Source organism: Cupressus sempervirens, chromosome 10 (genome assembly GCF_028749045.1).
Source record: "Cupressus sempervirens isolate cs-2001-9-10 chromosome 10, ASM2874904v1, whole genome shotgun sequence".
Lineage (NCBI taxonomy): Eukaryota > Viridiplantae > Streptophyta > Pinopsida > Cupressales > Cupressaceae > Cupressus > Cupressus sempervirens.
Genome location: NC_143127.1, coordinates 770,412,934 through 770,427,639, shown reverse-complemented (window position 1 = coordinate 770,427,639; position 14,706 = coordinate 770,412,934). Strand labels below are relative to the sequence as shown.

Genomic DNA, 14,706 nt, shown 5'->3' with positions numbered 1-14,706 from the left:
TGTGTTTTGGCACACTAGTGCACCTAGGTAGGTGTGCTGGTGCAACTTTTTTTCTTTGCAAAATTGACTTAGTCTTCTTAGATGGTTTTCAAAATCTGATTTTCAAACCGGGACCTAGATTAGGTCATGAAACATTAGATAAAACCCTAAAAAGACTCGCACCCCAAACTAGGGATCCAGAAAGCTAAAAATAAAGTAGGGGGTCTCCATTTCTAGGCGAAATGGTGCATGCGTTGTGAAAACCACAACAATAAGTATTGCATGTCTTTAATTTCCTATTTTGGAAGTTTGGTCAAGATGTTGTTTGACTAAGACCATTGTCGAAGCATAGCTTGACTATTGGGTTATGTGTCTTTGGTTTTCATGAACTTCTTTAATAAGATCTTATTTTTTAGACTTGTTTGATGATATCATGATGTTAGATGTTTACATGATTGATTTTGTGACATTTTAAATTATGTTTAAATAATCATTATTGATGATCTCAGAATTAGGATGTAGAATTTACTATGCATCTTTACATGAAAGTTATGCATATGGAAGTAATATGATGAATGCTTAGAATTCATATTTGATGTTTTGAATTTCAATGACAGATAACATATTGCAAGTGTTATTTTTATTTTTTGCTATGTTGGCAATATTGATGGTTTGACCTGTGTGAGTTCGTGAGTGTGTAGGTACTGAAGGTAGAAGGGTGATTGAGGTAGAGGATTCTAGCTCCTCAGTAGGGTTGGCCCGAAAATTGTATGGTGTAGTCACACACACACACACACACACACACACACAGTTTAATTTGAATTCAAATCATTTGGTTTAAATTTTTAAACATCTAAATGGATCAAATGTTTTGTTATATGTATGTTATACATGTATGTGTAGCTTACATGTTTAAATAAGAAGATTTAATTTTTTTTTTTTTTGAAATGTTATAAATTTTAATCTTAAATAGTTAGTTGAGAAATGTATGTGGTAATAAATAGTTTGTTTTCAAATTTGAAAAGCTTGAAATAGTTATGAAGTAGATAACATTGAAATTAATTGAACTATAAAATTTTAAATTTCTATTTTTGCCAAGTGTAAGTCTAAAAGGATATTGTTGTGCAGTGGGAAATAAAGAAGGGAGATATCCATTATTAATTCTAGGTGTTAGTTGCTAATACCGAGGAGAGAAAAATTGTTCTAAGTAAAAGAGAGGGCAAAAATGTGAGATGTGTTGTTATAGAGGAGGGTAAAACGTTATTTTGGAGGGAGGATTTCGTAGTGGAAAAGAGAAGGTAGTGTTTTAGGGGGAGGAAAGGAATGTTTCAGCGGAGGGAGAGATATTAAAATTTGGGGAGAAAACATAAAAAGGGGATTCCTTCTAATAACCATAGGAAAATAGAGAAAATAAGTTAATGATTAATGGAGCAAGGGGAGACAAGCTGTAATCCCATGTCCCCATGCAACTACTTATGGACAATTTATGCTTAAAATTAAGCAACTGCGGTGTTCCCATGAAATTTTTAAGTTTACAGGAAAGGATAAATTAGAATAATTTCCTAAAATAATAGAGTAGCTATTGCTTAAAATCTTAAGATAAGCTTTGAAAAAAAGGTGGGGCTGGAAATAAGCAATCACTATTTATTGGAAAAATGCCAAATGTCTTCACCCCATTTATTCCTCTTCTTTTTTATTTGCCTAAAATTTCTCTTCTAATATTTATTCACAATAAATATCCTATAAAACTTCATTTAGCGATGATGCTTAAAAAATCAACAACAAATTTTGGTTCCATGGGGCCATTAGCTCCACAAATTAATGCTAAAAATATGGAGCAACAACTGGTAGCTAAAATAAGCCTAGCAGCTACATGGGGACTTTCCTTAAGGGGTAGTGATTTGATAGTAGGTGGGTAAAAAGTTTTACGTTTTATTTTCATTTTGAAGAGGTAGCAGTGGAGAAAGGAGGGAGAATTCAGCTTTGATTTTAGAAGGAATTAGTTTTGATTAAACGAAAATTTTTAGTGGAGGAAGCAATGACAGGTGGAGGAAGGGTATTGTTTGGAGGAAACAATAGAGAAAGAAAAGAAGGATGACTCTCAAACATTTACTAGGTTCCTTATTGCATCCTCTAAATTTCTCTAGGCAAATGGAAATTGTGTTTTCATGGATAAAATAACATTAACAAAATGAAACTACCACAAGAGTATTTAACTAGGGATGTCTTGAATGTTGTTAGTAAATTGAACATGGGTGTAAGGCATCTAAACTTAGCTGGATCCCCTCGAACACATTTTTCTTCCTTTCTTTTTTGCTTCCATTGAAAACTTTATTGTTTGATGTAGTAGTTCTTTCAGCCTACCTAACCTCAGAGTTGTCATGACACGTTTCTTCATAGTTCAATAGTAATAAATGTAAAATTTTGTAATTATTATAATAATATAGAAGTATAGAAAACAAACATCTACAAAAAACAGAGGAAGCTAAGCGAGGATATATTAGATTAAAACATTTAGTTAAGAGCATGGGGATGGGAGCATACCTCAGGGCTAATATTCTTAACAAGGTTGGTTACCTAAAGTCTATGAAATGGTTCATGTGTTGGTTGATGTGTGTAATGTATGTAATTAGGACTTTGGTTGTTTGCGGAGATCTTCTATTTTTTTTAGACTTTTCCTTCTTATGCTTATTTCCTTTAATACCTGGAGTATATCGTCCATTTTTAAAGATGGAAATAATTAGTGAAAGATGCATTATTATGGTTGTTGTGCCAATGTTTGTCATCTATAATTATCCAAAGTTGATTAGAAAACCAACAACAAATCAAATAGAATATTGGGAGAGTAGTTTTTCAAATTATTTATTTATTTATTTATATTTAACTTGTGTTTTGAATTCTTAATTTTAAAATATGAGAAGGATAGTTAACAAGTAGTTAGTAGAGCTATAATTTTCTTTCTAGTGTGATAAATAAAAATTCAGGAGATTAGATAAAAATAAGCTCTTTGAAAGATTCATGGTATGATCTTAAAACATTAAATTTCGATTCCTTGTAAATTGAAGATGGAGTAATAGAATTTCCATTGAGAATTAATTTGTTTGTCTTGAAGAAATGAAATTGCTAGGATTAATCTGTGAAATTGTAACTATCATATTTACCATGATTGAGTAATAAAGATGGTTGTTGAATGTGGATCCAAAGAGGAGGGTAGTTAAATGGATATCAAATGATGATTTTGGTTATTCTTTTCTTACTGCTTACCAGTCTTTTACACTAAATTGGTTCATGATGCTTGGCCAAGCTCAGTAAAACATTTATGCATATGATTGAAATGCATTGGTTATTTTACATTGTTTTTCCTCTTCCACATCCTTGTGTATGTTTCTACTAGACATATGTGTAAGTAGATTAGGCACTTGTCTGCACCTGATCCATCTGATCCAATTGTGCTAGGTTGCTAGCCTTTTTGTGTCATGGTTGGGTAGTTCTTCTTAATTAGAGAACCTTGAGGAGCTAATCACTTTGTGGTTGGGGAGTAAAAGCACCAGGACCACTCTTCTGTCTCATGATAGCAGATGGCCATCATTCTAATGACTTGGAGATAGGACTACATGTAGATGGGATCACAGGTCAGATGACATGTTCTTTTATGTGTTTTATGTTTATCTCAATTAATGTACTAATGCTATGCTTATGTTCGACATGCAGGTCAACATACTTATGATAGATGTTTGATGTGTAGACTTTATGAATTCTATTAGTTTATGATATCGACATGTGGTCTACTTTTTATATCATATGTATAGAAAGATTATGGTGTTTATATAATGATGATATGTGATATCAGTTTTCATTTCAACTAAATGTCGTTAATTAATTTCCAACTTTAAATATTAATTGGAACAAGAAATTATGTGTATGAAGTCAACAGTTGACTTTTTAACTTTTTATTTCTACATTTTATGGTTGTTTTGCGTACGTGAAAAATGTTAAAGAATTTAATTCTTACACTTTTATTGGTATTTCCCATCTCACATTCATTGCCTTCAAATGATTCTTACGAAGTAGCTCTCTTGCCATTCAAGAGTGGCATTAGCTAATGTCTAGACAAAATGCACCAAAGACAAAAAAAAAAAAAGTTCAAAGATGATTCTTTTTTAGATTCATGAAAACATAGCAAAATTTTCTCAAAAAAATTGTTGTTTTCGATGATAAAATATACAGATCATGAAGATCAAATGTTGAAAATTTCAAAAACATTCATTGTGTTTTCATTTTTTTAAAATTTAGTCCATGGTGCAATTTGTAGGGAGGATAGCCATGTCTAGAGTGGGTTCCCTCTCTCTCAACATCTACAATTCATTGTCCAATTGGTCTCCAAATCACTCCTTCTAAAACTAGACATGAGTTTCTTGTTCTTCTCGTCTTCAATGTGTGGTTTCCTTGAATGTCACAGGTATGTCTTTAGAGCTTCCCATCTCTCCTTTTCTTGGCAATCTCTCTTTTCTTAGGATACTTTACCTCAAGAACAATAGTTTTGAGGGTCATATTCCTCCTCAACTAGGGAGGCTTTTTCATCTTACAAAACGCAAATTTTCTAAAAATTAACTAAAAGGTTCCATTCCACCCACTTTAGGAGATTTTCTTTCTTTACAATTTCTCAACCTATCTTTTAATGTTGAGATAATGGGTGTTGCACACATTACATAGTTTTATTATTTTATTTTATTATGTAATGTTGTATCTAGGAGCACCTAGATGGAGGTGCAACATGTAAAGATTTCCATGGGATATACTTGATGAGTTGTATTGTAACATTTTGATAATATTTCATGGAATTATTTAATATTGGGGAAAAGAAATTGAATTTCCAATATTAAATGTGGGGTCAATGGGTTAAGTCATACATGGTTTATGTAATACCACTTGGTGGTTTTGTGCGACTTGCTACTATATAAGCAACCACAAGGGTAGTTGTAGAGAGAAGATAGAAGGTAAAAGGGGCAAGAGTCAAGTGGGACAAGGCTTGACAGGTTAGCCAAGGGAGCATTTGTGAAGGTTGGATGCATGGCATGGGATGTGTGGATTCATGATTGTTCACATGGATTTCTTGGCTTTGGCTATGGCTTTGAAGGCTTCCATGGTTGTATTGTAACAGTGTTTTTGCTGAATAATACATGGTGATGGATGCTTTAAGAGGCTAGGTTTTTCCCTCAGTGAGGATTTCCCAAGGTATATCTTGTGTCACATTTTTGTCGGTATGTTGTCTATTCTCTTGCATGTGGATTTTAAGTACATATTTATTTCAAATCTATTATGGGTTATGTGGAAACAATTATATTCTTTATTGCAAGTTTCCTTACAAGTAGTATCAGAGCTATGGTTTAATTATTGTAACCCTAGATTAAATATATGGGAATGCATGAGAGGATAAAAGAACACACAAGATATATGAGTTGTTTATTACAGATCTAAGGCTTTTGGATTTTCTTTTATGATGGGATGTTGGTAGATTTTGGGCATGTGAAATTGTTGGACAAAAGATTTTTTTCGAATGTTTAATTTAAATGAGGGTTTTAGGGGGAGCTTGTAGAAATGAACTCCTAGATAAAACAGACCTCACCATTGGATCCATGTTGATGTTTCCATAAATTTTGATATATAATATGCCCTAGTTTGGCCATGTTCAGAGGAAATGAAAGAGTTTTTTACTTTTAGCCCATGATGGCCGTCAAATTTAATCACGTTGGAATTTTCATCACAAAAAAAATTGCAGTAAAAATGGTAAAAAGGCTGTCTTGGTAAAATTACCATAACTTTCTCTCAGGATATCGAATTTTAGACTTCTTATAGGCATTGGAAAGCTAATTGAAAGCACTACAACTTGGTGTAGGTTTGGTTCTGTATTTGGACACATTTTTTCAAGTTTTAAGAGCCCAAAATTTAGATGTTGTTTATTTTGAGCATAGATTAGGGCATAACTTGGGCATATAGAGTTAGATTTTAGACTTCGAGTAGTCAATGGAAATCTCTACACATTGGTTTAGATTTGGTGTAGGTTTGGCATGGTTTATTTGGTGATATATTAATCTAAATAGTTTATGGTATATATTGACTATGGTAGCATTATGAGTTGATGACATCATATGTTTAGAGATTTAAGATTTGATATCATTATATACTTAGTTCATATTTCATATTAGTCTCATGATGATATGGTTATCAGTGTTTAGTTTGGATATGTATGATGACTTGTTGGGTCTACAAGTTGTGTAGTGTTGTAAGCGATCTATACTTACAGGTTGCATTTATAGCTTGGAATGGGTTATCTTTGCCCATTGATCTTTCATTATTGATGCATATTTAGATTGGTGGCATGGAATTGGGTTTTCTATGCCCTACGCCACATGATTTTCTGATTTTTCTTCATGTAGAAAGGATGAGATGTTGTTACCAGGTATAGTCATGGTGGAGGATTGTGGTTGACTATTTTATGCTAACAGGTTACACATACTGAGAGTCAAATGCTTGATTAATGGATGTGATCATGGTGCCATGGATTTTTGCATGACATGATTAGATATATTGGTACATCCTTGATGTTCATTGGCTTGGATTCCTGATTTGGTTATGGTGGTATATCTTCTTGGTTGAGGATCATGACCTTATTTGATTTCCTTTGAGAAGCTCATGATGTTCACTTTGAGTTCTTTAATTATTTGATGCCTTGGTTGATTCTAATGGTTCAAGGATGGTTTTTTCATCATGATGTCATGGATAGCTTGGATACACAGTTTAGTGGGAGCTTTTGACAAGGATGAGGTGACAATTCAGGATTAGTTCCTCATTTGGTTTGTATCTTCTTGGGTTTGGAGATCTTGGTTTCACTTGGCACTGACACTTTGTTTGTGTGAGTGTAGACCCATTGGATCTTCATGTAGGAGACAGATTTTATGATGTCATAGGTGACTTGGTACCATAGTTGAGTAGGAGTTATTTTTCTTGGCATTGATATATTTATTTAGTGTTTGCAAATGTTGGAGGTTTGTCTTAGATTCTGTTGCTACAGAAGCGTTTTTGACATTTGCATGGTGCACTTGTTATCTTCATGGTCTGTAAAGATGGTTCGATCTTGAGGACTGATGGGGTTCTTAGTTATCTTCATGGTGTGTGGAGATGGTTCTTCATGATATGTGGAGATGGTTTTTTTCTTCATGGTGTGTAGAGATGGTTTCATCTTGAGGACTAATGGGGTTCTTGGTAAAGGTGTGGTTTATGCTTTCATTTGACATGTTATCCTTGGAGTTAGGATGGTTTTATTTTTTTGTCATGGTATACTCTTGATATGCATTTAGAGTTGTGACATGTTATCATGTGCTCATATGGAGCATGCTATCTCTTTGGTTGAGATTGTTAAATCATGTTGTCATGTTTGTGTTTCTTAGGCCATGGTTGGAAATTTCACATTGATCTTGGTTTAGTTTCTTGGTATTGAGTACATTGATCATAAGCTGGATACTTCATGATATTGCTATGTTACATTGGATTTGGTATAGATTGATTGGTTACAGGTGCTCATGGATACTTAGAGATGGTGGTGATGTTGATTTCTCTTGGATTAGAGAAGTATTTGTTGGGACAATTGATGGTTTCAGTAGGAAGTTCAATGGGGCATTCACCTGATATGGACCTGAGAGGAGATTTTTCTTAGATGAGTCTTGGTTGGGGACTTGGATATCTGATGAGCATTCTCATTCCCCACTCTTGGTCTACTTGACAGTTTGCTACTTGAGAGATATAGACCATTGTTTCTCTCAAGTGCATTATATTTATGCTTATCTTTCATGGATGTGGATCTTGAGCTATGGTACATGAGTTAGTTTTGGAGGGTTCATTTGAGAGATGGTTTAGAATTGGTTATCTCCTTGTGCATATGTTGTTATGTTGGTTAAGTTTGGGAGATGGTTTTATATTGGGCATATTCCTTGGATTAGGAATGGTTTATGAGTTTGATATTCTTGTGAGAGGCTTACATCCATGATTAGTTATATGGTATAGTTTGGGTGTTTTTGTGGCTTTATGTTTGGGGCTTTATGGAGGAGATAATACTTGTACAATTTACATCTAGAGGTGTGTGTAGAAGGACATGATACAGGTTATGATTTACATGGATTCTCTTTGGTCTTGGTTATCTTCCTAGATGTTTGGTTCCACTTACATTGGATTTGAGCTTGGTTAGAGATTGTGATTGTTGGTTTGTTCTCGTGTATGTCATGTGAGAGATGACATGGATATTCCTTTATCTCTTTCCTCTATTGGTTGCAGAGAGCTTCAAAGAATGTTGGAGATTTCTATTGAGAGTTGTTCTTGTAGGTTATTGTTTTATGTGTTGTGGATGTCCTTGAGACTACATGGATTCACTTCTTTGAGATGTTGTGAGTGGATTGGCTATAGATTTGACATTGCCTTTTGCAATGGGAGCTTCTTCGTATATATGTGGCAGGTATTTCTCTTGAGGCTTGTGATTGTAGGTTATAGATTAGATATGTTGATGATGTGATTTTCCCTTGGTATACCTTTGGAGGTATGGATAGTTGGATGGGTTTGGCACTTGTTGTGGGTGCTATTTTCAGCTATGGATATTTTGACAACTACAGATGCATGTGATTACCTTTGGATTAGGTTTTTGTGCTTGGTATTTTTGTTGATGCAAGATTTTATGATCTTCTAATGTGACAGGTTAGGTGGCATTCTCTTTGGATGGCTTCTATGTATATTCGGTGGCAGTGAAATAATAGGAGGTGAGATCATTCATGTTTGAGATGTTGGATACTTTGATTTTTTTGTGGGTACCAAGATGAGCACTTGGTGTACTTTGATCCATGATGGTGGAGTGTTGGGAGGGATTTTTCTCTTGTTCATTTATGTGGCTACAGATTGACCTTATGCAATGTATACAACAAGTGGGAGATTGTTGAGCTAATAGGTGTTTCACACATAACATTATCTTATTATTTAATTTAATTATGTAATGTTGTATCTAGGAGCACCTAGATAGATGTGCAACATGTAAAGATTCTTATGGGTTATACTTGATGAGTCATATTGTAACATTTTGATAATATTTGATGTAATTATTTAATATTGGGGAAAAGAATTGAATTTCCAATATTAAATGTGGTGTCAATGGGTTAGGTAGTACATGGTTTACGTAATACCACTTGGTTGTTTTGTGGGACTTGCTACTATATAAGAAGCCATAAGGGTAGTTGTAGAGAGAAGACAAAAGGAAAAAAGGGAAAGAGTTGAGTGGGACAAGGCTTGATAGGTTAGGCAAGGCAACATTGTGAAGGTTGGAAGCATGGCATGGGATGTGTGGATTCGTGTTTGTTCACATGGATTGCTTAGTTGTGGCTATGGATTTGAAGGCTTCCATGGTCGTAATGCAATGGTATTTTTTCTGAATAATACATGGTGATGGATGCTTTTGGAGGCTGGGGTTTTCTCTTAATGATAGTTTCCCAGGGTATATCTTTTGTCACATTTTTATGGGTATGTTGTTTATTCTCTTGCATGTGGATTTTAAGTATATATTTATTTCAAATCTATTATGGGATATGTGGAAATGATTATATTCTTTATTGCAAGTTTCCTTACATTTAACAATTTGAGTGGCAACATTCCCTTTGAGATTGGGCTTCTTTCACATTTAGAGAAAATCTGGGTAGGTGTGAACCCACCAATAACCACAATTCCATCTTCTATAGGAAACTTGTCCTCTTTGATTAACTTGGATATGGCACAAGCTCAAATTTATGTTAATATTCTAGTTGAATTGGGTATGCTCACTCAATTAAGAAGTCTCTCTCTTCACACCAATAACTTGACATGGGGGATTCCCATATCTCTTTCTAATTGTACTCTTATTGAAGTAATAGGACTATATGATAATCCACTTAGTGGCCACATTCCTTAGCAACTTGGTGAGTTAGTAGAGTTGCAATTATTCCTTAAAAATACCAAGCTCCCTCTCTAATTGCACACAACATCAAGAGGTTGAATTAGCCAGTACTAAACTAAGTGGCATGGTGCCCTTGGACTTTGGAAAATTACTCTAGCTTGAGTGTCTTGATTTAGAAAGAAATAATCTTGTGAGTGATATTAGTGATCTATCTATTTATAAAGTATTGACTAATTATTCCAACTTAGAAAGCTTAGATTTGTCTACTAACAATCTCACTAGAATTTTACCTGCTTCTATTAGCCAACTATCAAGAAAAATCTCATACTTGGCATTAGACTCAAATAAAATTGAGGGATTCATACCAAGTTCTACTAGCAACCTAGCAATGTTGGCAGTGCTAAAATTAAGCAACAATTACTTTAGTGAGAATATTCCACCAATACTTAGTGAACTCTCAAATCTAGAAGCACTGTGCCTTGACGGGAACAATTTATATGGAAGAATTCCAAAGAGTTTGGGACATGCAAAATGACTTAGTTTTTTATCATTAAGTGGAAACATGATTTTAGGGAACATTCCAAGAAGTCTTGGTGATCTTCCACAGTTAAGAGATCTTGTTCTTCATCACAATTAGCTATCAAGGAAAGTACCTACTGGTCTAGTGAGATGCATCACTTTAGAAAAGTTGGACTTGGCTCATAATAATCTAGAAAGAAAAATACCTTCTGAATGGGCAAGTTTACAAAATATCCAATTTTACTTCAACATTTTAAACAATTTCTTACAAGGTTCTCTTCAAGCAGTGAGCAAAATGGTAATGGTTCAAGCTATAGCTATATCTCACAACAACTTCATAGGTGAAATTCTAGTTCAATTATCAAATTGTATAGAATTGCAATATTTGAATCTTTTGTGGAACTCATTTGATGGTGCAATTCTTGCATCACTCAAAAATCTAAAAAACCTTCGTGACATTGATCTCTCTAACAATAATTTGTTAGGTACAATCCCAATAGATTTACAAGAAATGAGAATTCTCTAGCATGTCAATCTCTCTTCAAATAAATTAATTGGAGAGGTTCCAAAAGGAGGAGCTTTTGAATGGTTGATTAATCAAATCTTTTAGGAAATGTTTCTCTTTGTGGTAAAAGTGGATTAAATTGCAATCATGTTCTAATTCCAAAAACAAACAAGGTTTAGTATCCAAAAAATGAATATTACCTATTATGATTGGCATTGAAATCTTCATTGTGTCTTCTATATTAGTAATTTTTTATATGAGACATGCTGAGAAAAGGACACATGAGCTCACTACTAGGCCTAGAATAATTTCCTTTGATGAGCTTGTGGATGTAACTAGTGACTTTAGTCAAGGAAATATTTCAGGGGTCTGGAGTTCTAGATTTGTCTACAAAAGGGACTCTCAATGATGACACATATATTGTTGTTAAAATTCTTAGTTTACAATATGAAAATGCTATTCAAAGTTTCAATAGTGAATGCAATGTATTAAAAAGAGTGAGACATTGTACTGTCAGCAAAATTATTTTAAAATGTTCTACTAATGATTTCAAAGCTTTGATTCTTCCATTCATGTCAATGGAAGTTTAGAGAGATTGTTATATTCCTAGGAAGAAGATGAATTTCAATTACATTTGAATGATCGATTAAGAGTAGCCATGACAGTTGCACAAGAAATGGAATATCTCCATCATCATTATTTTGTGTAGGTCATTCATTATGATCTAAAACCCAATAATGTGATATTAGGAGATGATATTACCCCATGTATAATAGACTTTGGCATTACAAAAATCCTATTTGGGAATTCATGAACTCATTGAGTCTTACAAATGCACTCAAGGGATCTATTACCTGCATTGCACCTGATATATATCTTACTAATTATTACTGTCATTTATTTTTAAAATATCTAAATTAAAAATAATACTTTTTATGTTGCATTTTAGAGTATGGAATGGGTGGAAATGTCTAATCAAAATGAGATGTATATATAGCTACGATATTCTACTTTTAGAGTTGTTGACAAGGAGGAGACCTACAAATGAAATCTTTGTAGAAGGTATCACTCTTTCAAAATTGGTGAGTACAAATTTTCTAAATAGTATAATAGAAGTGGTGGACAATAGTCTACTTATAAATGTTAAAGAAAATGATATATCAATGGTAATGGCATGCCTACCCAAATTATCCAAGATTGACTAATTTGCACAAGGGAGCTACCATAAAAATGCCCAAATATGATGGAGGTGGTTAAGAAAATAGAAAAAATAACAATTCATTTCTTGGAAATCCTAGGGATTTTCACTTTCCTATAGATATCTCTCCTTTCCTAGATAGTACAAGTGGTCCAAAACACACTTTAGAAGATTCATCATCTACATCTTAGCTCTATTTTTAATGTCTTGATTACATAATTGTAAATTATTTTAAACCTTTTTACTACTATTTGTCATAAAAGTGGGTTTGACTTATTCTAAGATTCTGTAAGGAGGCAATGCCTAATGTTAGAAATAGTTAGAGATATATAAAGATCTCAATCATTTTATTGATTGAAAAAGGGATAACACTAATCATCTTCTTTCTCTACAAAGGTCTAAATTTTACCATGCAAATTTTAGTTAAATTAAAAAAAGGGCTTAAGTTATTTCTTTCGAAGAGGGTTATATTATTTTGTTTAATAGAACTTTTATTTTCTTAAAGTTATCAAATGATCTATAGAAACTCACATGTTTTATTATGAATTATTGTAAATTATTAAATATATTTCAAAAATAATATTTATCATTAAAATAAATGACGATCTATAAGATTTCATCATCAATGAAGTTATTGCTAATGATTGCTTGTTTTCATAAACATTTTATGGAAAATCAATTGAAAACATATCTAAATGTTATAAATTGTGCAATACATAAATATGAAAGATAACCAAGTTTTCACTTTTTATTTTATGAATAAAATGTATACAATTGAATAGAACTATTCATTAAAAAATAAATAATACACTATGACATAGTTTTTGTCAAATACTTGTAGAAAAAAAATAGGCACAACATAGTTAATATGAAAATTAAACTGATTTATACCATCATTATTTCAAAAGAAATAAAATTGTACACTTAAATGCTATTAAAATAATTTGTTGATATTCCACGTAAGGCAAGGTTAGGTTGGTGAAGCGAAAATGTTCATCTTTAAATGAAAGTCATGCCAATAGGAATGATCAAAACATAACCCTCAAAGTTGTTAACATAGGTAAAATATTATGTTTGCATATCCACAAGACAAAAATTTGAGCTATAAATATGAATTAATGAATTCAATTAAATGTTGGTAAAATTTTTAAGGCCTTTATAAAACAATTGGAAAATAAATAATATAATACATTGATTGGTAAGGAATGACATTGAAACATTGAATAAAAATAAAATATATAATAGGAATAACCCTTGAGATTTTGTTGGAATATTTGTAGTGATGTATGTTAATTGTAAAAAGTATCATAGCATATTCAATTACAATATTAAGATATTATTATTTACAGAACATAATGATGACCATCTCATGTAAGAGATATATAAACAACTAAAATACAAGTGTATATATAGTAAATAATAGGGATTTTTGATTTGTCATGATAGATAGTTAACTAAAATATACCCTTGTAATGATGATAGTGATTCACAATGTTTCCAGTGCACACATGGCGTTCCCTACACTTCCGATTTTGTGAGTCCCTTGCCTTTTCTATATAAAAAATGGAATTAAATTATATGTATTATTTGAGTGTGAAAAGAATGAGAGAGAAATAAAGAAAAATGAAAAATGTATTAGTGCGCCTTGACCATGAGATGAAAAATATGACAAGTTTTCCATTTTACATTTGGTGGCATTGAACCCATAACTGTTGGTGGAGTTCTCCTTCTTCTCATCCATGAAATTTGAGGTGGCTATTGCATATAGGTCATCACTTTTGAAAGTAAATTATTAAAAAGAAATGAAACAATACAAGAGAGCTTGATATGAAAATAGTTACCATAAACTCAAAGCCAAAAAAAGATTTCCAAAGACCAACACAAGAGGAGATAAAGGATTTTTGAAGGGGAAAAAAAAAGAAAAAATCCCATGTGTATTATATGAATAAGGAAAATTATTTGAGAGAGAGAGAGAGAGAGAGAGGAAAAAATTGAGCCATAAGTTCATTACAAACACTGCATAGTGAGTGTGTGTTATAAGAATTAGAGAGGATCATCTCTTAAGTAGAGATAAGAAGATGAGTTATTTAGTAACTCTCATGTGGATGATTGCCACATTCATAAGTGTGTATTTACCAAGTGTCGTGATCCTCTTAAGGACGATTAAACTATTTATGTTAATAAAGGAATTACAAAAACTGACATGTCCTCACACATGTGCAAGAGGACAAACAAGTGACATGTCCTCACACTTGTACCAGAGGACAAAAATTACATAAGAGGACAAAAATTACATAAGGGATACCTTGGTTTATCCCAAATAATAAATCCAACCAAGGAAAGATAGCTAATTCTAACACCCCCTTTAATCTTTACGTGGGGATATTACAACAAGGGGTATCAAACCCAATTTTAAAAAAACAACAACTTGATCCTTGAAATGTCTTTAGTTGTACAAGAGGTCTCTTGTAAGCATGGGTACATCTTTGTAGAGGCAAGAGAAGTGGATAGGTCCTTTGAATGTTTTACATCTTCAAGTGG

The 14,706-nt window shown here is 32.8% G+C and overlaps 1 pseudogene; it reads left to right on the top strand.

The window, feature by feature from the left end:
* Nucleotides 1–3,968: 3,968 nt before the first annotated feature.
* LOC149536142 (uncharacterized) lies at nucleotides 3,969–12,356 on the top strand (annotated as a pseudogene).
* Nucleotides 12,357–14,706: the final 2,350 nt, after the last annotated feature.